The sequence below is a fragment of the Rattus rattus genome, chromosome 1, assembly GCF_011064425.1.
Source record: "Rattus rattus isolate New Zealand chromosome 1, Rrattus_CSIRO_v1, whole genome shotgun sequence".
In the NCBI taxonomy this organism is placed as follows: domain Eukaryota; kingdom Metazoa; phylum Chordata; class Mammalia; order Rodentia; family Muridae; genus Rattus; species Rattus rattus.
The window spans coordinates 173,104,816-173,128,306 of NC_046154.1; the positions used below are offsets into that span (position 1 = coordinate 173,104,816).

General features: G+C 41.4%; 1 protein-coding gene across 1 annotated transcript in view; it reads right to left on the reverse strand.

The window, feature by feature from the left end:
• Vezt (vezatin, adherens junctions transmembrane protein) overlaps positions 1–23,491 on the reverse strand; it is a 62,972-nt gene that overhangs the window by 37,552 nt on the left and 1,929 nt on the right. The window lies entirely within an intron of this gene.

Consider the following 23,491-nt stretch of genomic DNA (forward strand, 5'->3'; position numbering starts at 1 on the left):
GGCAATTTACAAACCGTGGGTACTTCAGTTGTCTCAAGTAAAAACAGGATACTTATATTTAATGCAGGAGATCCCTACACACCTCTAATTTCATGTTTGGGATGCAGAGGGGCAGAAGCAGAGGCAGAATCTCTTGAATTTTAAACCAGTTTTGTCTGCATAGTGAGACTATGTCTCAAAAACAAAACAAAACAAACAAACAAACAAAAACCAGGAAGCATTTAGAAGAGTTATAATCACATACCTTTTTGAAGTTATATGAAAAGGGCATAGGTTAAGGAACACATCCTGTCCCTGGCCCCAAGTGTTGTGTATCAGTTTCCTCAAGACTGAAACATTCTGCCCTGCAGGGAAGTTCTTTAAGCCAGGCGGTAAACAAGTCAAAATGTCTTTAGGAAGTCCCTGAAACTGACCACATTTGCTAGGGCCCTTCCTGCCAGAGAATGAAATTAAAGCTAAGACTACCTCTCAGACAAATAAAGCTGAGCTACAGGGAAGATTCTCAGACAAGTTAAGCTGCAAAGAACGCCTTGAGATCAGACTTGTGGGAGAAGCAGAAACCAGCTGTGGTGTCCAGAAGTTTAAACCGCCTGAGGCGCCCGGAAAGGACACTCTCCAACCTGTTGAGCTACCTGCAGGCTGTGCAGTGTGCTCCAGGTTCCCAGCTTTGTGAGCTGTCCTGAGGGAGGGCCTTGGTGGTGCAGCTGTTTCTGAGTCCTGCTCCTGTAAGTGACCTCTCACCTTACTCCTGTAACAACAGTAAAACTCACTGCTTCACCAAGTTGGATTTTAGTGGTATCTGTAGTTTGGTCTGTCGTGGGTTCCCTGTCTGGGGGGAGTAGACAAGTGTGTGGCTTCTCCCCAGAAAAAGTTTGTCACCCCAATTTCACTAAACAGAAACATACTGTTACCATTAGATGAAAATCTATTGAGAAACTTACCTTGGATCATTGGATCAGTAGCAAACATTAATTCTAAACTTCTTTCTACCTTTTCTAAAGTAAAAATTGGATAACATGTTTAAAAAGAAACCTCAAGGGGCTACAGAGATGCCTCAGTGGTTAGGAGTACTTACTGCTCTTACAGAGGACATGATTTTTATTTTTAGAACCCCAAATTCTGACTAACAACCATGTGTAACTCCAGTGTAAAGGAATCCAATAAGCACATTCTCAAATGCATGGAAAACATTCAGATACAGAAAATAAACAGATATTTAAAAATAAATAAATGAGCAAACATTGAGGGCTGTACAGAGATGGTTCAGCAGTTAAGAGCACTTGTGTTCTTGTAGAGGACCAAGGTTTAGTTCCCAGCACCCACCATGGTAGTTCATAACTAACTCCAATTCTTGGGGATCTGACACCCTCTTCTCACCTCCACAGGCACCAAGTATCCACATGATAAACAGACATTCATATAAAACATCCATACACCAAAATAAATAAATCCTTTTAAAACCTTAATTCCATTCAATGAGATACCCAAATCTCAAAAACAAACAAGAATATCAAAATCTGTCAGTCAGTGTTAGAGACACGGCTACAAAACCAGCAACAGAGCTGCCAATCCAAGCTAGGACGGGAGAAACAGGCTAAACCTTACGTATCTGACTTGTACCACCTCACTGAAAGTTCTATGGGGGCACTCTCACTATACCATTACCTGATGATACAACAGATTCGCTCAGCCAGAGGGATGGGACTGAATAAAGAATTTGACTACAAAGCCAACACTCTGAAATATTACAGTAAGTGAACATTGAGAAACACTCCCTTAGCTGTCCAAATCAGCCAGACTCAGCCTTTAGGGCATGAGCACTTTTGGGGGTTGAATGACCTTTTACAGGGGTTACCTAAGACCACAGGAAAACACAAATATTTGCACTACAATTCAAAACAGAAGCAAAATTATAACTATGAAGAAGCAATGAAAGTAATTTTACGGTTGGGGTCACCACAACATGAGGAACTGCATTAAAGGGTTGCAGCATTAGGAAGGTTGAGAAGCACTGGTCTAAATGAAGAAGACACCAAAGCAGCTTACTTACAGCTTTATCCAGAGAAAACAGACAGTTGCAGGACTGTATGGGATGTTGTGCAAACAGGAGAGATGCCCACCTTACACTCAGTTTCCTTTGGATTCTACCCTTGAGCTCTGAATGTGATGGAGCCCAGTGTATGAGACTGGAACATGAGACAAAGGCCTTACCATTTCATTTTTAAGAAAAATATCTTAAACAGTATAAAGAAAAATGTTTCTTATTTCTTTTTTCAATGTTTTAGTCTCCGACAGTACATATGGTTCATTTTCTTTGATACAGGGGCTTTTTAATACAGCACTAGCTGGGGGGCTTTTTTTTTTTTTTTTTTGAAGGCGGGGTCTCCTGTAGCACAGTCTGGCCTGAACTTGCTATGGAGGCAAGAATGACCTTGACCCCCTACTGTTTCTGTTAGTTTGTGTGTTGGGTGTTAGGTAAGCACTTTATCAACTAAGCCACAGCCCCGGCCTATAGCGTTTATTGAAGAGTGCTTTTCAAGCTGAACTACTCGCCCTGCCCTGCTCTGACTTGAGGGTGCCACAAGAACACTAGCTCATTTGTTTGGCTCGACCTTTTGAAAAGTTTATACAATTAAAAAAAACAAAACTAAAAAACAAAACCCCAAACTTGCTTTCAGAGCCCCCTTTTCCCAAGAGCTCCCAGGGGCAAGAATAATAAATGAGACAGATCAAAGTGACGTCCTCTAGAGCTGCAGGCCATATGGTCTCTGAACAGAACCCACGAGTGCAGTTATGACCCAATAAAACCTTATACACAAGGATATGGAATGCCTGCCATTTTCATGTTGCAGAATAGAACCATTTTGATATTTTCCCTGATAATTTAAAAAAGGAAAACCATTCTTTGTACAGAAGCCCTTACAAACATTGAGATGGAAAGAATCTGACCCAATGACCTTAATTTACTGCCTCCTCTTCCAATTATAGCCTCCGCTGAGACCAGGTACTTTTCTGAGAAGAAGCTTGGAGGGTGGGAGATAGGGACACAGCTATAGATGTAATTCTTAGAGTTTCCTATTCTATATTTCATTTTTGTGGATTTCTACTTGTGATTGGCAGTGCAAATCATACCACTTCCCATATGAACCCAGATCCTGCACAAACACCGAGGTTCTACTCTTTATATTTATCATAACATTCTAGATTGCAGCTTTATTTTTACTTTTATGCTTCAATAACTTCTGAGCCCAAAGAAAATTTAAAGTTTAAATAATAACACACAATTGAGAAAACACATTTCTGGGTGTAACTGAATGCTAGCCAAGATGAATTGGCCCAGATAGACCTTGTAGCACAGTTTAAGAACACAGAGGACATTTTTAGTGAAATTATTATTTTACATTGCTTTTTTTAAAAGATGCATTTTTAAATTTATGTGAACGTGTGTGTGCTTGAGTTTATATGATCACTTAAGTGCAGAGACCCGAAGTCACCAGCAAGGACATTGGATGTCCTGGAGGAGGTTACAGATGACTTCGAGCCACACATGGGTGCTGGGAACCAAACCCAGGCCCTCTGCAAGAGAAGTCCACTCCACCGCGCAGCCGTCTCTCCAGCCCCGCATTATTCTTCAAATGTGTTTGGGGATAACATGCTCTTTTCTTTTTCTTTTAAACTGCTAAGTAATCTAGATATTAGTTGATGGCTCTCAAGAAAGCACATTCTCATCGATGGATCTCAAAGTCAAGATCCCCACAACACAGCACTGTAACCACAAACTCCTCGCAGCGGCAGTTACCTACTCGGGCTCAAGTCAATGAGGTGGGTCAACGAGGAGAGGAAGCACTACATGGACCCAGTGGGTCACTAACAACAACAACAAAACGGCATAAAGGGGTTTGGGGGACCCGGGGAGAGGAAAGGGTGAGTTGGGATGTATATGACCAGCATACATTGTTTACATGTGAAATAGTCAAAGAATCTAAAGTATTTTACTTAAAAAGAAAAAAAAAATCAAGATCCCATGAAGCTAAACACTAAGGGGGCAAGCCTGTAAGCCTAGCACTTGAGAGGTAGAGGCTGAAGGAACATGAGTTCTAGGCTAGCCCTTGTAACAAAGCAAGTTTGATGCTAACCTGGGATATATGAGACCCCATTTCCAAACAAAACAAAACAAAACAAAACAAACCCCCAAAATAAACAATTTGTTCACTCCACAAATAAAAGAATCTTTATAGTTTTAAAAACTGAAGAACCCAAAGACCATCTTCTGTTACATAGCTGTTTTTTTTTTGACATTTATCACATCAGAAATTAGAAGTGAAAATTTAAAATATTTGTTTTACTTAAAAATAGCAATAAACTCATTGGCAGTAATAATATAAGAAATGCATTTAAATAAAAAATTCCAATTAAAAAAATAGGTGAGAGTAGACTGACACATTTGATAACCTCCTTACTGCGACTGCAGTAGTAGAAGAGTTGTGGAATCTGGTTTTTATTATTTTTTGTTTTGTCTGCACATATGTTTGTGTACCACATGCATCCAGTGCCCATGAAAGGCCAGAAGGTGGTGCTGGATCCTGCAGAAGAGGAGAGTTCCAGAGTTGTGCTAGGAGTTAAAGCTGGCTTTCTGGAAGAGGAGGCGTTTCTGAGCCACACAGCCATCTCTCCAGCCAATGAGGCCACCTTTAACTGTTTTTGCATTCAATTTATTACAACTCCTTTTGTTGGTAGTTTTTTTCCTTCTGTTTTGAAGTCTACTAAATGAAGTATACAAAGGAAAGAAAGCTTTAAATAGATATGTGTTCACTGAAAACCAAGAAGCATTTTAGCAGTCTTTTCTAGCACTCATAGAAAGGCAAAGGGTTATGACAAAATCTGACAAGTGATCGCCAACCTGGAAAGGGTTAGCATTAGTGGAACATGAAGAGCATGTTCCTTAGTGAACAGGTAAGAACATGAACACTTACTGAGGAGCCACACAGAAAGGGTGAGCATTGTCAGCATCAAAACTCCCTCACTGGGCTGCAGTGGGGCTCAGTGCTTAAGAGCACTGGCTGCTCTTCCAGAGATCCAGGGTTTTATTCCCAGCACTCACACAGCAGCTTGTGAGTGTCTTTATCTCTAGTTCCAGGGGATCCAACCGCCTCTCACACATATACGTGTAAGCAAAACGCCAATGCACATAACATAGAAATAAATAAAATTTAAGGAAACTTTGATCACTCAATATAAAATGCACTGTTTCTTATGACAAGGTAGAGTTCCCTCCCTACTGCAACCGTCCTAACCACTATTATTTAGGGGCCAGTAGGTCTCAGAACCAATTAAATGTATGCAAAGATCTACTTTTCATATAGTGAGCATTATTACACACTAATGGTAACCTTGGAAAGGAAGTGTGCAGGGCATGCAAAACTCTTTTCTTCGGTTTAAGCAAAACAGAATTACAAATGTTTCAGTTGTTTTTTGAAAAGAAAGCATTAACACTGGACTCAAAGTATAATTCTGAAGTCCTGAAGTGAATCACTGCTGCCAAAAGAAATATGAGAAAGCTCAGACACAGCATGTGGGAGCTCCTCCTCAGGAAATCCTTGTGGTTCACTGTTCCTGTAAATCCTAGCTGACAGAAACACAATCCACAGTACCAGAAAGAATTCCACTAAGTGGGAAAATAGCCGAGAGTTTTGGGTTGTACTAGGGTTTTTCTGGTGGTTGAAGCATATTTCTGCAATAAAAATAAAAGCAGACAAGAAAGCCCCAATTTTTTTGTTGAACAAAAGGTTCAAGAACTTGGCTCATCCAGGTCTTATCCTTAGGGCACTTCATGGTGTCCCCCACCTGTGTGCCTCATACTCAGACATTAGGTCCTATCCAATGTCTCTGTGAAGCCTGGACCACTCCTTTAATGCAGTCTTGGGTTGTTCGTTTGTCTTTAATAGTCCATGATAACATTCCATAAAAGTGTCAATGCCGTTATTTTAAAACAAAGTTCAGTTCAGAAATGAACAGGCTGGATAAAATACTTTCCTTCCTAAACTATCTCTCATAATGTGCTTCAAACACAACAGAACGAGATACAAATTTCAGGTCTAGAGCTGGAGAAGAATTAGTCAAAGATGGCAGGAGGTGGCAATTCTAATAATAAGTGGTGTAGGTACCCAGGGGAAGGAAAGACTAAAAGACAAACTACAAATGGGTTGGAGGTGAGACAACTGAAGAGGACCACGGCCGGGAGGGCCTGACGGTGGTCTTCGCCCCACCATAATGATGACTACATCATTAGCTTTGTAGCACTGCAGACACCCACCAGGCATCTCAGGCCACGCCATATCCAAGAGCCTGCCAAGGACAGAAACAGTGAGCAAACTGTGTTCCTGGAACAGTGTGTCTCCATGGAGATGGCCTCATATTGGAAGTGTGACCCTATTTCAGTTTTCTGAGGGCTTGGATTCCAGGGATGCACTACCATGGGCAGCAAGAAGGTGAGTTTCTTTACAGAACTGTGTCGCTCTGCCCTCACTTTAACTTTGAAACTTGAGGCTTGCAAGAATTCTAGCTGACTAGTAGATTATTTCTCCTTGAATTTCATATAATTTAAGTGAATTCTGGTTATTAGAAGACACCTGTTGGAGTATCTGGCTAACTGGGCCAGAGGTAGAAACTTGGAAAGGCAGGTGTCTAAGTCAACCCTGCCTCCTTCAGAAATGGCTCCTCCCTGGTGACTTCCTTTATACTGACATGAAAAACACCACCGATGTTCAACTGAGCTATAGACTTCACTCCTGTGGACTTAAACAACCATGGATAGGTGGTACTTAGAAGACAAACTGGTATCTGCTTTTCTTGTCATCACTCTGTAAACAAGAATGCAACATTTACATTACATCATGTGCATCAGTGCCTAGTGAAGTACATTGGAGGGTATGTACAGGGTACATGCAAACACCGTCTCATTTTGTAAATGGGACTTGAGCATCTGTTGACTTTGCTATTTATGGGAAGGATCAAGGCTTCATTGAACCAGTCCTCCATAATTGTGCCATTGGTCAGGGCTTAATAAAACTTTTTCTACCTGTGTTCCATTTTTTGACTGATCAAGTTTATGCAGTATTATGTAGATAGATATGGAAAAGAGGTAAAAAATTAAATATTTTGCTGATAATAAATTATAAATTTATTTTAAATAACTTTCTAGCAGACATATAATTTTACCATAAAAAAACTTTAAGCAAGTTTGTATGTTATTGGGTTAGAAGTGCTTGCCTGTCATGAAGAACTAAATTATGATGGCTATTTGATACTGCAGGATAGTACAGCATCTTCAGCGTTGTTCGGTGTTGACTGATATTTGATTTTACAATCATCAGTGCTGAGTGTGCTGCTTCACATAAATATGTCTGTGTGTGTAAATATGTCGTGCAAAGTGGCAGAAGTGTGCATTGCAGGCCATGTCAGGAACATTCTATGATCCTGTCCTAATATCAAGTCATTTCTTAAAAGAAAATTTAAACTCTAGCCAGCAATTCAGACCTTCTGACAATACAGTCCAAAAGTATATTGAAACTTTCATGCTCAGGAGTGACTTTAAGACAACATTCAGATGAAACAGGGGTGGTGCCTACATTTCTGGTTTCAACAATTCCATGTTGAACAATGGTGATGTCTACGGAAACATAAAACAGCAGCAAAGCAACAGTTAGAGGAGAAAACAGCAAGTCAGGAGTAACCCTGAGACACACGGAATGGGTAGTGCATGAGTGCACCACCAGCACTCAGGAGACACTCAGGGGAAGGCTCTAGACTTTAGGGCCAGAATAGGCTCCAGAGGGAGATCCTAACTAGAAGGCCCAAGGGCTTGGGAGGAGGTGGGGGGAGTATGTGTGCCTGAGTGACAGATAGCCAATGTGAATTATACAGCCTTAAATACTAGCCATCGGGAGAGTTAGCCTACTGAATATATAGATGCAATATTTTAGAAAGCAAATATAGCGGCAGACCTATATCAGACACAGGTATAGACAACGGGGGGTGGGGAGGGGCTGGAGAGATGGCTCAGTGGTCAAAGGCACTTGTTGCTCTAGCAGAGGACCTGGGTTTGGTTTGAAAATACCTACTGGGTGGTTTACACACTACCTTCTGATTTCTATGGGCATCAGATATACACATGAGCACAGACATACACGAAGGGAAAACGTTCATAAGTGTAAAATCAAATAAATAAACTGAACAACAAAAAAGAAATCTGGCAACATATATCACTGGCAAGGGTGTGGCAAACAGGTATGTTATACACTAAATTAGGTAGGAAAATAGAAACACATCCATCCACTGGCCTGCCACTTCTAATACGAGGTGTCGAGCCTTGATATTCCTGCATTATTTGAGTTAATGTATAATATTACATTTCATATTATATAATACATTCAAGTAATTCTTGAAAACAATGAACTCAACACAAGCCCTACTGATAAAAAAGGTATCAGTGTCCAATCAAGTGTTATTTTAGCAAATGAACAAAGTCATCTTGTGCTGTTTTCCATACTAAAAGTAATGATTTAATATATTACATATGTCTTTATTTTAAGTATCAGGACTATATTTAAGCCACATTGTTGGATCTGGCAAAATGCTAACTACTGTCAGATGTTAGTCATTAGGGCTTGCCAGTCTATATTAAGCACAATAGGAACAGGAAAGCCACCACACTGGCGACTACTACTGCGGTGTGAGGACCAAAGCATTGGCACAGAAACCTGCAGCTGCAATATCTGGGAAGGGATCTGTTATGCAGACTTCCCACCTACACCAGTCTATGCTCACCCTGCTTCAGAGGCCCAGGAATGATTTCTAGTCCCATTACAGTAGTCACCAAATCACTAATTTTTCTCTTCAAATGTATATTAACTTGTATGTGGTACAAAGTCAGTCAGTCATATATTTTCAGAAGTTTATACCATGTCAACAGTACCTATAAAAGATGCTAATTTTAAAATGAAAGTTCTAAGGAAAAGGCACTAACGATTAAAAAGATTTGATAGATGACTGTCAGCAAATCACAATTTCTTGCTTTAAAACATTAAAAAAAAGACTTTTATCTTTGAGTATAACTGATCACACAGATGTAAAGTCAGGGCATGGTGGAACAGGCCTGTAGTTCCCACACTGTCAGTAGGCTGAGGTGGGGGATCACTCAAGCCCAGGGTTTGACAGCAGCTGAGATAACATGATGAGGACCTTTCTTAAAAAGCGGATAAGCCATAGGTCTCACTATGACATCATATACAAAGTGGATATTCTTTTGGGGGAGGTTGTTAATGAAAAAGGTAAATGCCTTCATGTGATATGACTGCCTCATTCTCTCAGGCTAACTTCAGAATACATAGAATGTGCTGAGGAGACTGTCACTATCACACCAAGACTGTCACTATCAGGCAATCAGTTTCTAAAATATTAAATGAGTACTTTAAAGAGTCAAAACTCAAATCAAATCAACAAGCTATACAATGAAAAATACAAGTTTCTTTTCCTATAGAAACCAGTATCTATTTGCTTGACTTTAACCCAATAAATGACTGTAAAGTATAATCTAAAATGAACTACAAACTGCCTTTCACCTCTTAAAGCACTGGAAAATATCATAGGCTAGTATCCTGCTAGATTAAAAATTTAAAACAATAGGAAATATTTGTTGGAGCTTACATATTTTAGCACACCTTCTAAAATACTACTTATTCAAAAAGCCCCAAATCAACGCACTTAATTGATCTTTAACATCAACAGAGACAAAACCTAATGGCAGAATTTAAAAATATTAAAAGAACGCATAAAATATAGTCCAACTTAAGTACTCACAGGCAGCATAGTTTTCAGAGCTCCAGTTTCCTCGCTGAGAAATGCACTGCCTCCTGCCCATACTCTCTCTGCTGCAGACTGGTTTCTATGATTCCCACTTGTTTCTCCAGAGCCACAGGACAAAATGGCCACTGGACTGGAGGGCGTGTCTGTCATTACTAAGCAGTTTTCCATCAGAAGCAGTGCTTTGAAAAAACCTGACCATCATTTCAGTGCTGTTACTCAGCAACACTGAGCATGGGGCTTGAGAAGCCTTCAAAGGATGGTAGCTAACACTAGTGTATATTTCAAGTTCATTCATACAGCAGTAGAGCAGGCAGGACACAGAATCACACCTCTTCTTGTCTGCCAGCTTCTAAACATTTTCACTGACATGAATATCATCCAATTAATGTACCGTGGGCAGAAAGTTTCTAAGGGAGTAATGTTTAGCCCTCTGCGCATAATGAAAATGTTCTTAAGACAATACTACCTAAATCAAAAACAAAATAAAAATCAAACAAACTCATCAAAAAGGAGAAAGCTGACTTTTTGTAGCTTATAGATTAACTGACTGAACAGCAGTCAACTGTGAATTGGTCTTAGCCTAGAGGAGCGCTAGCAAAGGTCGGTTGTGGAGTGTGCCCTGGCCTTGACAATATCAAGCTTTCGTAGCTTTGGTAATCTGCCTGACTGGTGCTATATGCTGGGTCAGGCACTTATAACTATCATTTTCAGTTGATCTTTCTTTTAAAAAAGCCAAAACATCAAACACATTCTATATAACATTATGTGAGAAGAACATACAAATATCATTAAAATGAAGTTTGGATGCTAAGAGATCATATCAACTTTATACTCTCTTTGCCTACTCCAAATTTGAAAACACACACACACACACACACACACACACACACACACACACACACACACACACACACACCCCACAAAAGAGATTCTCTGTATTTTCTTTTATCTATCTATACTTTAGGGAGGAGTGGTGGCTGGTGGGCATGTGGACGCCATGGTGCGTATGTGGTGGTCAGAAGAGCACCTTTGGGAGTCCACTTCAACTTCCCTCACGTGGACTCAAACTCAGGTTGCAGGGTTGGCAGATAGGCTCTTCCTGAGGAGTCATCTTGCCAGCCCTCCCTGAGGTTTTTAAGCCCACGCTAGTTTTAAAGAGCTGAATGAAATCTTTCAAAGTGACTATTCCTTTTCTTAGAAAGCCAGAGACACTAGAAACAGAGGTGCATGCCTACTATCTCAGCACTCTGGGGATGAAGGAGGCAGGAGGATCAGGAGTTCTAAGACTTTCTTGGATACACAGGTAAGATCAAGACTAATCTGCCATCAGACAGACAGACAGACCAATCACTAAAGCAAGCAGGATATGCTGAAGTAGAAAGTGCATTTTCAGTAAAGGTCTTGGACTGTATGAAATGGAAGGCTGTGGATGAGCCAGGATGATTCCCCTGATAAAACATAGATGGCGATATTCTACCAGCTACATATTGCAGTGCACGTTTAAGTACAGGATGTCTTCAAACACCTTATTTCAAATTACAGAGAGTGGGCACTTTGGTTCGCTTATCTGTGGTGGGCCTAGCCCCATGGAGTCTCAGTGGATACTTGAAGCAGTACTCAGGAAGTCTGGAGACAAAAGACTTATTAATACACTACCCGTAGCTCAGACCTTTTCACTCCTAAATCCTTAAGGCAGTTTTATTTCTGGGTGCTTGGGGGGACACTTGGATCAAATCTAGAGAAAACTAGGACTAAACCCGGGGTTCCAGGCTAAACCATTAGTAGACTCCCTTCATGTAGTTCCTAATTGATGCAAGATTCCAAAAGCCCAATCGCATTTACTCAGTCCACCAGATGGCTTCGGAGCTCTTGGAACACAGCAAAGGAATAGTTGGTTCGCCTGGCGAAATCTTATAATAACTGGGAGATAGGCACTGGAGAGTACGTGATTCATTCTGAATCTTACTGCTAATGAATGTAAGTCAGTCTCTTAACCCAGATTCTTTCAACAATGCTTGTAAAATACTGAAAAAGTGTAAGGTTAAGTGCATGAAGTACTGGTAGTCACAGAAAGAATACAGCAGATAACAGGAGTGTGGCACAAGTCTAGAGAGAGTCTGAGCAACGAGCCAGGTGGAGCTCTCGAACCCAGGACTTTGAGGCAGCATGGCGAGAGCCTGTGTAAGAACAAACCCTCAAACGTAAGCAGCTGGTGCATCACAGCTCTGGACAATGAGCTTACGTATTAACAGAGGCCATAAGGATATAGAAAAGGGCCAGAGTATCACTGGGTGGTAAAGTGCTTGGGGAACACTCATGTGACCGTTGGTTACATCAGCAGGACCACAACCATAAAAAACAGGTTACTTTTTTCAAATGTCTAAATTTTAAAAATAAATCAAGAAATCCTTATTTGAGCCCAGAGGATATGTAATAAAGTAAAAAAAGAAAACATAGAAGCAAACAGGGAAAAGATAGGTTTGCTCTCCAACATTAATTATTATAATTTTATTAAATTTTATAATTTATATATCTACGTAATTTCTTTTGCATAGCTAAGTTAGTTTCAGTGGTCTACCTTTTATGATGCTGGGTTGGGACTTAAGAGCATTGATAGTCTTTTATTAACAGTGGTAAAAGTAACAATGTTGCCAAGCTTCTCAGCTACTATTTGGAATTAGATTTCTTTTTAAATAATAGGATTTAGGGCTTTATGATCTATAACCGAAACAAAAGACTCAATTTAAGGAAGCATGTCTTACATCTAGTTATCCCAGAGAGCAAACTCCATCAACAAACGCCCATGCCCATGTGTCTGCACTTCCTTCCATTAGTCGGTACTCAGAGCAGCAATGTATGCAGGGAGGAAGTCACCATAACACTCCGTACAATGCCCATTGCTCTTAAAAGACCGGTAAGAGCTTTTAAAATATGAAGAAAGAAGCTTTACGCAAGTAAGAGCGGGGCTTTTAAATGACCTCATACATTTAATGTGGGAGGTGTTTCTGAGTCAGTTCCCTCGTTCTCATTCATTCAGCTGAGGCGCTGCCATGGGTACAAAGGACAAACGGGACTGCTGCCAATACACAGCGAACATTTACAACCTATGTGAAGCATTAAAGATGTAGGTGAGAGAAGATCAAGATTACAAGGTGAAAAAATGATCTTTTCAGTCAAGAATAAAGGGGGAAAGGAAGAAGAAAGTCAACAGACACAAGAAAGCCTTTGACAGTAACATTCCCAAGAACAAAGATTCAATGGCAATACAAAGGTTCCACAAGCTGAGCATGACAGAGCACACATACCAGGGGGCTGAGGCCAGAGGACCACGAGGACAGCCTGAGTTGAAACTGGCCTTTCGGGTGTAAAGTTCTTATTTTCCTATCGAGGAGAAGCAGGGTTTCAGAGTGAACAGAATCTCTCAAACTTTCTTCCATTAAATTACTATATGAAAACTTGAGTCAGGTATGGTGCTGTTTGCCTGTAAACCCAGGATTTGGGAGGCTGAGACAAGAGGATCCCAAGTTCAAGGACAGCTTAAGGTATACAGTGAGCAAGATCCTGTCTTGAAAGAAGAATGGGACATTTAGAAAGACTGAAATCAGGAATTTAATGCATTTCTCAGGTGACTAGAGAATACTATCTCTCTAAATATCTTAATGATGTAGTAACAGCCATCTTGGCATTCAGTATTTATTTTGTATCTTACTCCTGTCAGACATGATGCCTGACCATCAGTTTCTAAATAATTTTTCTTTTCTTTCTGGTACCGATGCCTGAATATAAGGCCTATATATGCTAATAAGCAAGTGCCCCACCACAGCAGCTCTTAAATCTGGGTGCTGCCGCTGTTTAACCACTGAGTGGCTGAAGACTGCCCTTAGGGTAGGTACAGTGGGCCCCCAAATTTTCTGCCCTTAGTGGTGGAATGGCTGGTAGAAGGTTCCGATTAAAGCAAACAATGTTAAGGCTGGGCGAGGCTCACACCTTCAATCTCAGTACTAGGGAGGCAAAGGCAGGAGGATCTTCGTGAGTTTAAAGCCAGCCAGGACTACATAGTGAGAGCCTCCTATGGTCTCATATATAACATACAAAACCCAACAAACAAAGAAACAAAGAAACAAACAAACATCAAACCTCCTTAGAGAAGGAGGCTCCACTGTAAGGTAGCAACTGTGGAAGTTCACTGGGATGTAGCCCCTGAGGGACTGAGGCGCTCAGACTCTTCCGGAGGACTGGGAAGCAGGCCTGAGAAGTCTCCTATTCCCTCCCTCCTTGTCACTCTTTTAGACCACCTTTCAGATTATGAAGACTTACAGCTGAGCCGGGGATGACTGAAAACACAGTGAAACTCACTAATAATCCAGAAAATGTAAATTAGAACAAGATACCTTAACAAGAGGATGAGGAGGTAACATGGGTTGAGTTTCACTGTTCCTCTAAAGGACCTGAGTTTGGTCCCCAGCACTGCCAGGTGGCTCACAATCACTCCCAGGGGATCCAATGCCTCTGGTCTCTGTCCCCACACACAAGCCCATAGCACACATATACACATAACTAAAGAATAGTAAAAAACTAAATCTTAAAAAGATACTTTGAGAGTTAAAATGGATTAAGAAAGAGGTAAAAAGAATGTTAGCGGTCAAAGGCTCACGAGAGTGGGTGAGCTGACCCTGCCCCTTGCCAGCTGTGGCATTTAGGAGAGCATGCCAAGCACTTTGCCTGGGCAGCACAGTAGGGCTGGGTCCTGGTGGAAGGTGCGCAACTCCACACCTCCCACAACCCCGCACCTCCCACAACCCCACACTCCCACAACCCCACACTCCCACAACCCCGCACCTGTGGTAGTCAGAGCTGGTCTTGAAGTCATGAGAGCAGTAGAGCTATCCCTGCCTCTCACCAGTTGTGGTACTAGGGAGAACTGGCCCTGACCCTTGCCTGGGCAACACATTGGAAGTAGTGGTCCTGATGGTGAAGGAGTGGGTGAGCTAGCCCAAAGGTGTGAGAGCTTGGAGGCTGGGTTGTGAGTAAGCCACCCCAAGGATACAAGAGCTCAAGAACTGACTCTGCCTCCTGCCAACAGCATCACTGGGTAACCTAGCCAGAGCAGCACTTGAGAGCTCCCACAGTGTGGCAGATAAGGGAGAGCCAGTGGGCTGACCAGCTCAACTGCCACTGCGATCCAGGGCTTTGAGTTGGCATACCCCAAATCTACATCATCTGTGAACTGTTGAGGTGCATGAAAGGGCCCGACCTGCTGTTCCAAAGCTGCAGGATCTCCATGACAAAAGGCAGCAACAGGATAACCAGGAAGAGTCCTGGTGAGGATCCAATATTCATGGTGTCACATAAGCCAGAGACCTCCAACCAAACCAATGACACATTGCAATGAACATTTGCAAGTCAAGATGTGTAGACAGAAGGGCATACTGTGGGGGCACACTGTGACACAATACAGCTTCCATGATGAGACATTTTCTATGTTTTGTTTTGCGTTTGTGTGTTTTGTTATTGTGGGGGGAAAGGATGGGGAGGTGAGTGGGATTGGGGTGCATGATGTGAAACTCACAAAGTATCAATAAAAAGCTTTTTAAAAGGATATTCTTGGGATGCCTTTTAAAACTAAACCTTTTTTATTTTAATGAGGTATGAGCCTCTCTGGTAAAGTCTGTGACATGTATGCGCTGGACTTCTGACTCTGAAACATCATTGGAGTGCACAGTATTACACCAAATACATGAAAAGCACTGACACACTTTCTCAGGGGACGAGAGGCTGGGCCTCTGGCCGATGTAGTCTGGCTTATTGCGCTTCCAGTGCACCTCTCATACTCCAGCATACCTCTTGTATCAAAGACATGGGTAAGCTACACTGGACACTGACCAATCTTGCTGCTAAACTGGATATAAATTTAAATTCTTCCAGTTGGGGGTATTGGTCAGAGATCTGGCAGGGGGAAGGAGAACAGAGGTTCACATTTTCTTCCTCTTGTGGCTTTTTTGAGATAGGGTTCCACTACAAGGTTCATGCTCATCTCAAATGTGCAATCCTCCGGTCTAAGTCTGTCCCTAGAGCTAGGTAGGCATTGCAGGCTTGCACCACGCTGCTCTCTGCTTCGTTATGCCCATGGATTCTTTGTTTTATGAGGACTGCAACAGTGATCTGTACTGATCTGTGCAGTGAGCTAACCACTGATTTCTAACCTGAAATTCCCTTTGGGGATAGGTAGGTTTCTGTTTACAGCTGATACAGATGCAAAACACGCATCTCTCATTTCAAAGGAGTTAAAACATCATTTATTCTGGGGCTGGAGAGATGGCTCAGTAGGTGAAGCTATCCCACATAAGTCTGACGACTCAAGTTCAAATCCTGAGAATTCATATAAACTAGGCATAGTCTCATGCTCGTAGTTTAGGAGATAGAGAGATGGAAGGAAGAGTCAAGAAACTCCCAAGGCTCATGGGCTAGCCTGGCCTCCACAGTATCGATAACATGATACTCTCGCCTCAAACAAGGGGGAAGGTAAGAACCTATAACCAATTTGTCTTCTGACCTATGTTGTGGCACGGTGCACACCTGAACTAATGCACATGAATGCTTGCACATACACATATACATACATACCCATACATCATATTACACATACACAGAAATGATACAAAAAGAGGTCATTTATTCTGGAGCCAAATACCAGTGATGGTGGCAGGAAAACACTGGGTTCCAGCATGGCAATGGTTTGTTTCATGAAGTGCTTACAGTAATAGAATAATGGGAATTTTTGATCCTGATTTCTGCCATTGGCCTCAGATACTATTTCATGACATTCTCGGCTTTTGAGTTGGTGGAAGCTAGGGGTCTGTTTAAACATTCCCAATAGATTTACCTAATAATCACGAGGATGTTATGTCACACAAAGGTGGGCAATAAATGGTTATCTAGAAGGCAGCCGAAGACAACCCAAGGTAAAATTGAGCCCCCAACCTGTAAGATTCTAGTTCTCTATAGTCAGCCAGTTGGCCTTGTAGAATGTTTAACACATGTGTATCGTTTCTTTTCTGGGAACTTTGTTTTACACTCTTATAGCATTGAGTATCTACAAACAGGTCAAATTAGCAAAATCCGAATACAGTGCACTGGCTGAGTGAGTCAAATCATAGCTGGCAAGGAAACATGTGTCTAACGAGTTTTCTGCTCAGTAGAGTTTAACTAGGAACTGTGCACAGTCTAGGTGAGCTGGCCTGAGTCCTAGGAGCCTAGGAGCCTAGGCCTGAGGAGCTCTTGGTAGTGTTTGGGGTCTGAGAAATCACAAAACCATGGGTAGCTCGCATATGCTTTGAGCCTGGATTGGTTTTTCCTTGGAGATGCTGCAACGATCTTAAAAGTTGAACATACTGTAGAACAGACTTATGGCCAGTAGTGGCTGAGTCAACACTGAGCTAGGCTTGTGGTGTCCTGGGAAAATCATTTCAACTTGTTGGCTGTGTATTCAACATGAGTGTATAGCTCATTGCTTTTGAACACATTGGTGGTACTGAAATGTGTTCTGGACAAAATTTGAATACCGCCTTTGCAGAAAATCTTAGCTAACATTTTTACGGTATCCAAAGAGGTGACACTGTATTTTAAAAAAGCCCTCTGATCCAAAATTAAATATCTGTACAAGAGTAACTGGTTTGGAGGAGACAAAAGCCTAACCACTAGTCCTTTAGACTTCTTTAAAAGTCATAGTTATATGCCAACAGGTTAGAAGGTGATACTTTACAGAATCCTACAGACTGCAGATGCTGTGGGCCTATAACAGCTGATCTCATAAAGGGATGAATCTTCTTTAAGGTTTGGCCTTTCCACTCTTTTGGATTTTTGCACAACTGCCCAGTGGCCACAGATTTCTCTGATGTTTACTGTCTCCTATTCAAGTGAGTTTATTACTGCAGTTGAAATCATGGAGAAGCCACGGCTGTGCCACTGAAGCAACTGACAGGGTAATCCTTTTGTGCAGTGTATGAAGGTTGTCTTGGTATTATTTAAATGTTGATTCCTGAACAGCAGAGAGCCGAGTGCAGGCCAGGCTTTGGAATTGTTATTATATGGATCATCATTTGCCTGAGTATTTCATAAATACAAACCTCCATCCCTTTCTGATTGGCTTAATAAAGAGTGACAACCAGTAGCCGAGAAGGTGAGGGAAGGTGGGATTTCCAGGCCGAGAAAGGAACTCTGGGGAAGAATCAGGCACGGGGATTTGCCAGTGTGGCAAGGAGATGGAAAGAGTGGATGCTAGGACTGAACGAGAGGTGACAGGCCACAGGGCAGATGTGAACGAGGATTACTCCAGTTAGAGCTAGCTGGGAGGCAGCCAACTAAGGCCTAAGCTGTAATCATGACAGTACGTCTCTGTGCCATTACTCGGGAGCTGGCAGGTCAGAGACAGTATGGCAACAATTATCATTCTAAACTAATTAGAGCATACAATGTTAATTTGTGCTGTTTCTCTTTATAGTTCTTTATTTTTAATTAATTAATTAATATATTTATTTATCTTTGTTTTTCTGTGTAGCCTTGGCTGTACCAGAACTTGCTCTGTGGACCAGGCTGGCATCAAACTCAGAGCTCTGTCTGCCTCTGCCTCCCAAATAATGGGATTAAAGGTGTGCTCCACCACAGTGGGGCAATTTTTAATTCTTTAAAAATTGTAGGCTTTTTACACATTTAAAAATGTTTTGCTACTTTACAGAATAGTACAGATTCCTTATGTTTATTTGGATTATTTTCCCCAAGCTCCATGAGCTAAACCCCTGACTTCTGAAAATAACTTACAAGACTATAAATTGTCCCATGAGTACTGCTTTGGCTGTATTTCGTGAATTATGAAGGAGGGTAGTTCGTCTTACAGTTTTGTGATTACCATCTTGATTTCTTCTTTAGCTCACAACTTACTTTAGTATTGGTAAGGGATGTGTGTCATGGGTGATTATTTTTCTCCATGTGTCTCTCAGACTTGTAATTCTAACCCTAACTGTTTTGATCTATATCAACCTGTATTCCTTTACCATTTCCATCCCACGTGGATTTAGTTAGTCAGAAAACCTTCAGAGCAGCAGTTGACTGCATTCCTCTACTAAAAGCCACAACCCCTACAGGTATTTTCTTCTCTTTTAACTTGAACTTTGACTGTATTCCAAAAAATACTTTCTTCCCTTAGCCCTTAGGTCTATAGAATATCATAACTTCCTGTCAAAGAAAGCCAATAGCCGATTCTTTGAACAGTCTACCTGAAAAGCCGGAACTCTATAGAATACAAAAGAGAAGCCTGGTGGTGATGGTGTACTGGTGGAGGCAGAGGCAAGTGGATCCCTGTGAGTTCAAGGCCAGCCTGGTCTACAGAGTAAGTTCCAGGACAGCCAGGGCTACACAGAGAAACCCTGTCTCAAAAATAAATAAATAAATAAATAGTAAAAATAAAAATTACAAACTATATTTAGCTGATGAACTAAATAAACCAATAACTTTATATGGTAAGCTGAAATTAATCTATGGAATATAAAAAGGGCATAAATAAACACTGTACATAATACGTCCTGTGTAGTCTAGTCTCATAAGTGAGAGTAAAAACTAAGGAACTACTCCTAACAAGAAAGGCTTGCTGCTCATGGTAGTGTACACCTTTCATTGCAGCACTTGGGAGGGAAGCAGAGACAGGCAGAGTAAGTCTGTAAGTCTGGGGCCAGCCTGGGCCTACACGACGGCTTCTAGGACAGCTTCTAGGCCAGCTTCTAGGGAAGAAAGATCACAGTGAGCCCCTATCTCAGAAGAGACAGCTGGATGTGGTGATGCACACACGCGATCACGGCATGCGGCAGAGGCAGGATGAATACCACAAGTTCAAGTCAACCTGGGCTACACATTTAAACTCTGTCTCAAATAACAAAGGGGAAAAACATGTTAACCTTCATATAGGACAATTAGCTAGAAAACGCTAATAATGTCTGCTGAATGCCTATAATGTGGCAGGTCTAAGCAACTGTTCTAGTCAATCACGTAATATCCACCACTACTCTCCATCATACAGCTTATTATTTCGACAGGCTACGGAGAACTTGAAGCCGAGATAAGTGACTTGCTCAAAGTCACGCTAACGAATGAAGAGCTGAAAGAGAGCTTCCTGCTTCAGATTCTACGCTTGTCTATTGTAATACCTTACAAAGAAAAGTCAAAGTACAAAATCACCACTATAAAACACACAGGCTGATGGAATAGATTTGTTGAGATCTGGTTTTTGGTAGATATTACAATGCTAATACTGGCCCCCAAGCTCTGGTTATCTCAAGGGCGAGAGAATCTCACGTACACCAAGTGATGCTATATGACCTTGCCCCTTAACTTAAAACTATTGGTTGGGTGAAGATGGCCTATTGCTGGGCAGAAAGAGGTTTTGGTTCCCAGGCTTGGGGTCTAAGGCTAGAGGAGAGAAGAGAGAGAAGGTGGAGAAAGGGAGAAGATACTATGGGGTAAGGGCTCATGAGAACTGGCCATGAGGGCTGGCCAGGTGGAGAAAAGCAGTCCGGGTGGAACATGGCAAGTCATCTATCTCAGGGTCATTAGCAGGGAAGTAGACTAAGAACATAGAGGGTAGATATCTAGTATTTAAGACTTATTATAAATATAAAAGTTATGTGTTTTTTAATCTGGAACTTAATGATCCATACCCCCAACTGAAATTAAATATTTACCACAACATATATTCACTCTTCTTTTGGCCAATTTAGCTCTAGTTTCAAGGAAGAGATAACTCTCAATTTTTAAAATCAGTTTTAGGACACAAACAGAGATGGAAGGCCGACTGCTTTGAGAAGGCGATCAGAAGCTGGCAGTAGAAATTATGCTTACATGGATGAAGTTCTTGATTCAATGCGAAGCAATGAAAACACAAGGCAGGAAATAAGTGCTTTGGATTAGAAGATTCAAGTTACAAAGGTGTCAGATTTCCCAAAACTAACGTATGGATTTAATGTGATCTCAGACAAAATCTCACGAGGTTTGTTAAAGGCCGAAAGCCTCAAGCTCATCATTTCTGAAGTCATATGGAACAGTGAGTCAAGAGCAGCCAAAGGCATAATCAGGAAGATCATATGACACGGGGAAAACACAGCAAGAACTTGCCCAGTGGTGACAGCACATGACTGTCATCCGCTTTGGAGACTGAGGCAGAAGGATCATCAGTGTTGAGGAAATAGAAAGTCTGGCTTACATAGTGATACTTTGCCTTTAGAAGGAAGAGGGGGGGAGAAGGGAGGGAGGGAATAGGAAGAGGAGGAGGAGGAAGAGGAAGAGGAAGAAGGAGAAGAAGAAGAAGGAGAAGAAGAAAAGGGAAGGAAGGAAGGAAAGAAAGAAGGAAAGAAAAAAAGAAAGAAAGAAGAAAAGGCATGCTAGATGTAGTGGTGCCAGCATTCAGGAAGCATAGTTAGCATCTTTGTGAGTCTGAACTAGACTGGTCTACATAATGAGGCCTATCTCAATAAAATAAAGTGATACTTTGATTTAATAACAAAGGCAACATATTTTAATGGGGGAAATGATGATACCAGGCCAACCAGATATGCATATGGGGGGAAAATGGTGGATCAATTACAAAGGGCCAAAGTTTTTAGAGAAAACATGTTTGTGATTTTAGGGTTATTTGAGTATTTCCTTGAAGCATTCTCCATACAAGAGAAAAAGATCAAGTGGATTTGAATGAACTGAGGAGATTCTGTTTTTTACAATAAGCTGTTAAAAATGCAGGAGCTGCCATTTAGATGGCTCAGTGGACAAAGGCATTTGCTGCCGAGTCTGAGGGCCTGCATTTGATTGCAGGGCCTCCATGGTAGAAGTAGAGAATCGACTCTTGTAAATTGTCTTCTGATCTCCCTGTGTGCATGTGTGTGCATACATGTAATAAAAATTTATTTTTAAAAATGTGCAGGAGCCACATACATACACCCTAAGAGATGTTGGGTAGATATACAATTAAGGAATTGTACCTTGGTATGTTGTTTCTTTAATAGAAAGAGAAAGCTAATGGAAAGACTCACAGTGGTCATCTTAAGTTCCACACCAGAGATGCAGAAATGAAAACACACAAAAGGACCAATACACATCTCCCAGATGGATACCGAGGCTGAAAGGGTGCTGGTAAGGTACCGTGTAATGAGCTCTTACACGCTGCTGACCGGAGTTTCCATACTGTTTTGGAATGATGCTTGAGGATATCTATATAAGGCAAATACATCTCTTTTCGATAATTCAGTATTTTTGGTTCTAAGTATTTACCCAACAAAAAAATATGCTTACCCAAACCGCATATTGGCTCAGAGGTTAAGAGCACTGACTGCTCTTCCAGAGGTCTTGTTAATTCCCGGCAACCACACAGTGGCTCATAACCATCGCTAATGAGATTTGATGCTCCCTTTCTGGTGTGTCTGAAGACAGCGACAGTGTACTCACATACATAACATAAATAAATAATAATAATAATAATAAAACCTATAGAAAGGTTCTCAATAACACTGCTTACAACAATTTCAAAGCAGAAACTACTTAATGTACATCCCTCAGAAGACCTGACTAAAAAGAGCCATGGGATATTGTATGAAAAATAAAATGCATAGGTAATCATAGAAAAAAAATGTCACAAAACAGCAAGGGAAAAAAAAAAAAAGAAAAAGAGCTGGACAGAGAAAGAGCGTGTAAGTCACACCTGGCAGTGTACAGACAGTAAGAACAGATGTCACTAATCTAGGTTAATCATTATAGTTCTGAGTAGTGGCTATCCTTGGGGTGGGGACTAGAAACTGACAAACAGCAGGAAGGAGGGGCAGAGTGCTAGTGATGTTCCACTTATCATTTGCACACCCATCAATGTGTACACTTTCCGTATGTGTACATGCCTTATGTATACTCTGGTGTGTGTGTGCGTGTGAATGACCACAAAGTTAAGCAGAAAGCTGGAGAAGTAAGTCTACACATATGACAGTAGCAAAGCAGTAGACGAGGGAGCAATTCGTGCAGAGGCTAGAGAGACGTTGAGAGCATCGACTGCTCTTCCAGAGGACACAATCAATTGCCAGCACCCACGTGTTGGCTCACAACTGCTTGTAACTCATAGGGGATCTCAGACGCCCTTCTAAGTCTCCAAGAGCACCAAGCATACATGTGCACAGACATCCATGCAGGCAAAATATCCATGCACATAAAGTAATAAAACATAAAAGCAATGCGCTGACGAATAGAAAAGAAAACAGAAGGAAGATTCATGCAAAGCAACTTTTAAGAAGCTAGGCTGAGGGTGGAGAATACTTACTAAGCATAGGAAAGCCCTGGGTTCAATCCCTAGCACCAAGATTGTAAATAAGTAAATACATTTTAAATGGTCAATGAATCTATAAATGTAAATCTAAGCAGTATAATGTTATTATGGTGGGACACGACGAGGTACACCTGTAATCCAAGGTACTCAGGAGGTTAAAATGAGAGAGTTTGAAGTTCAAGACCAGCTTGGATTACACACTAAGACCCTTTCTATCTCCAAAAGGAAAGGGGGGTGGCAGAGTGGGGACAAGATTAATGACATTTAAATTTATGTAAAAAT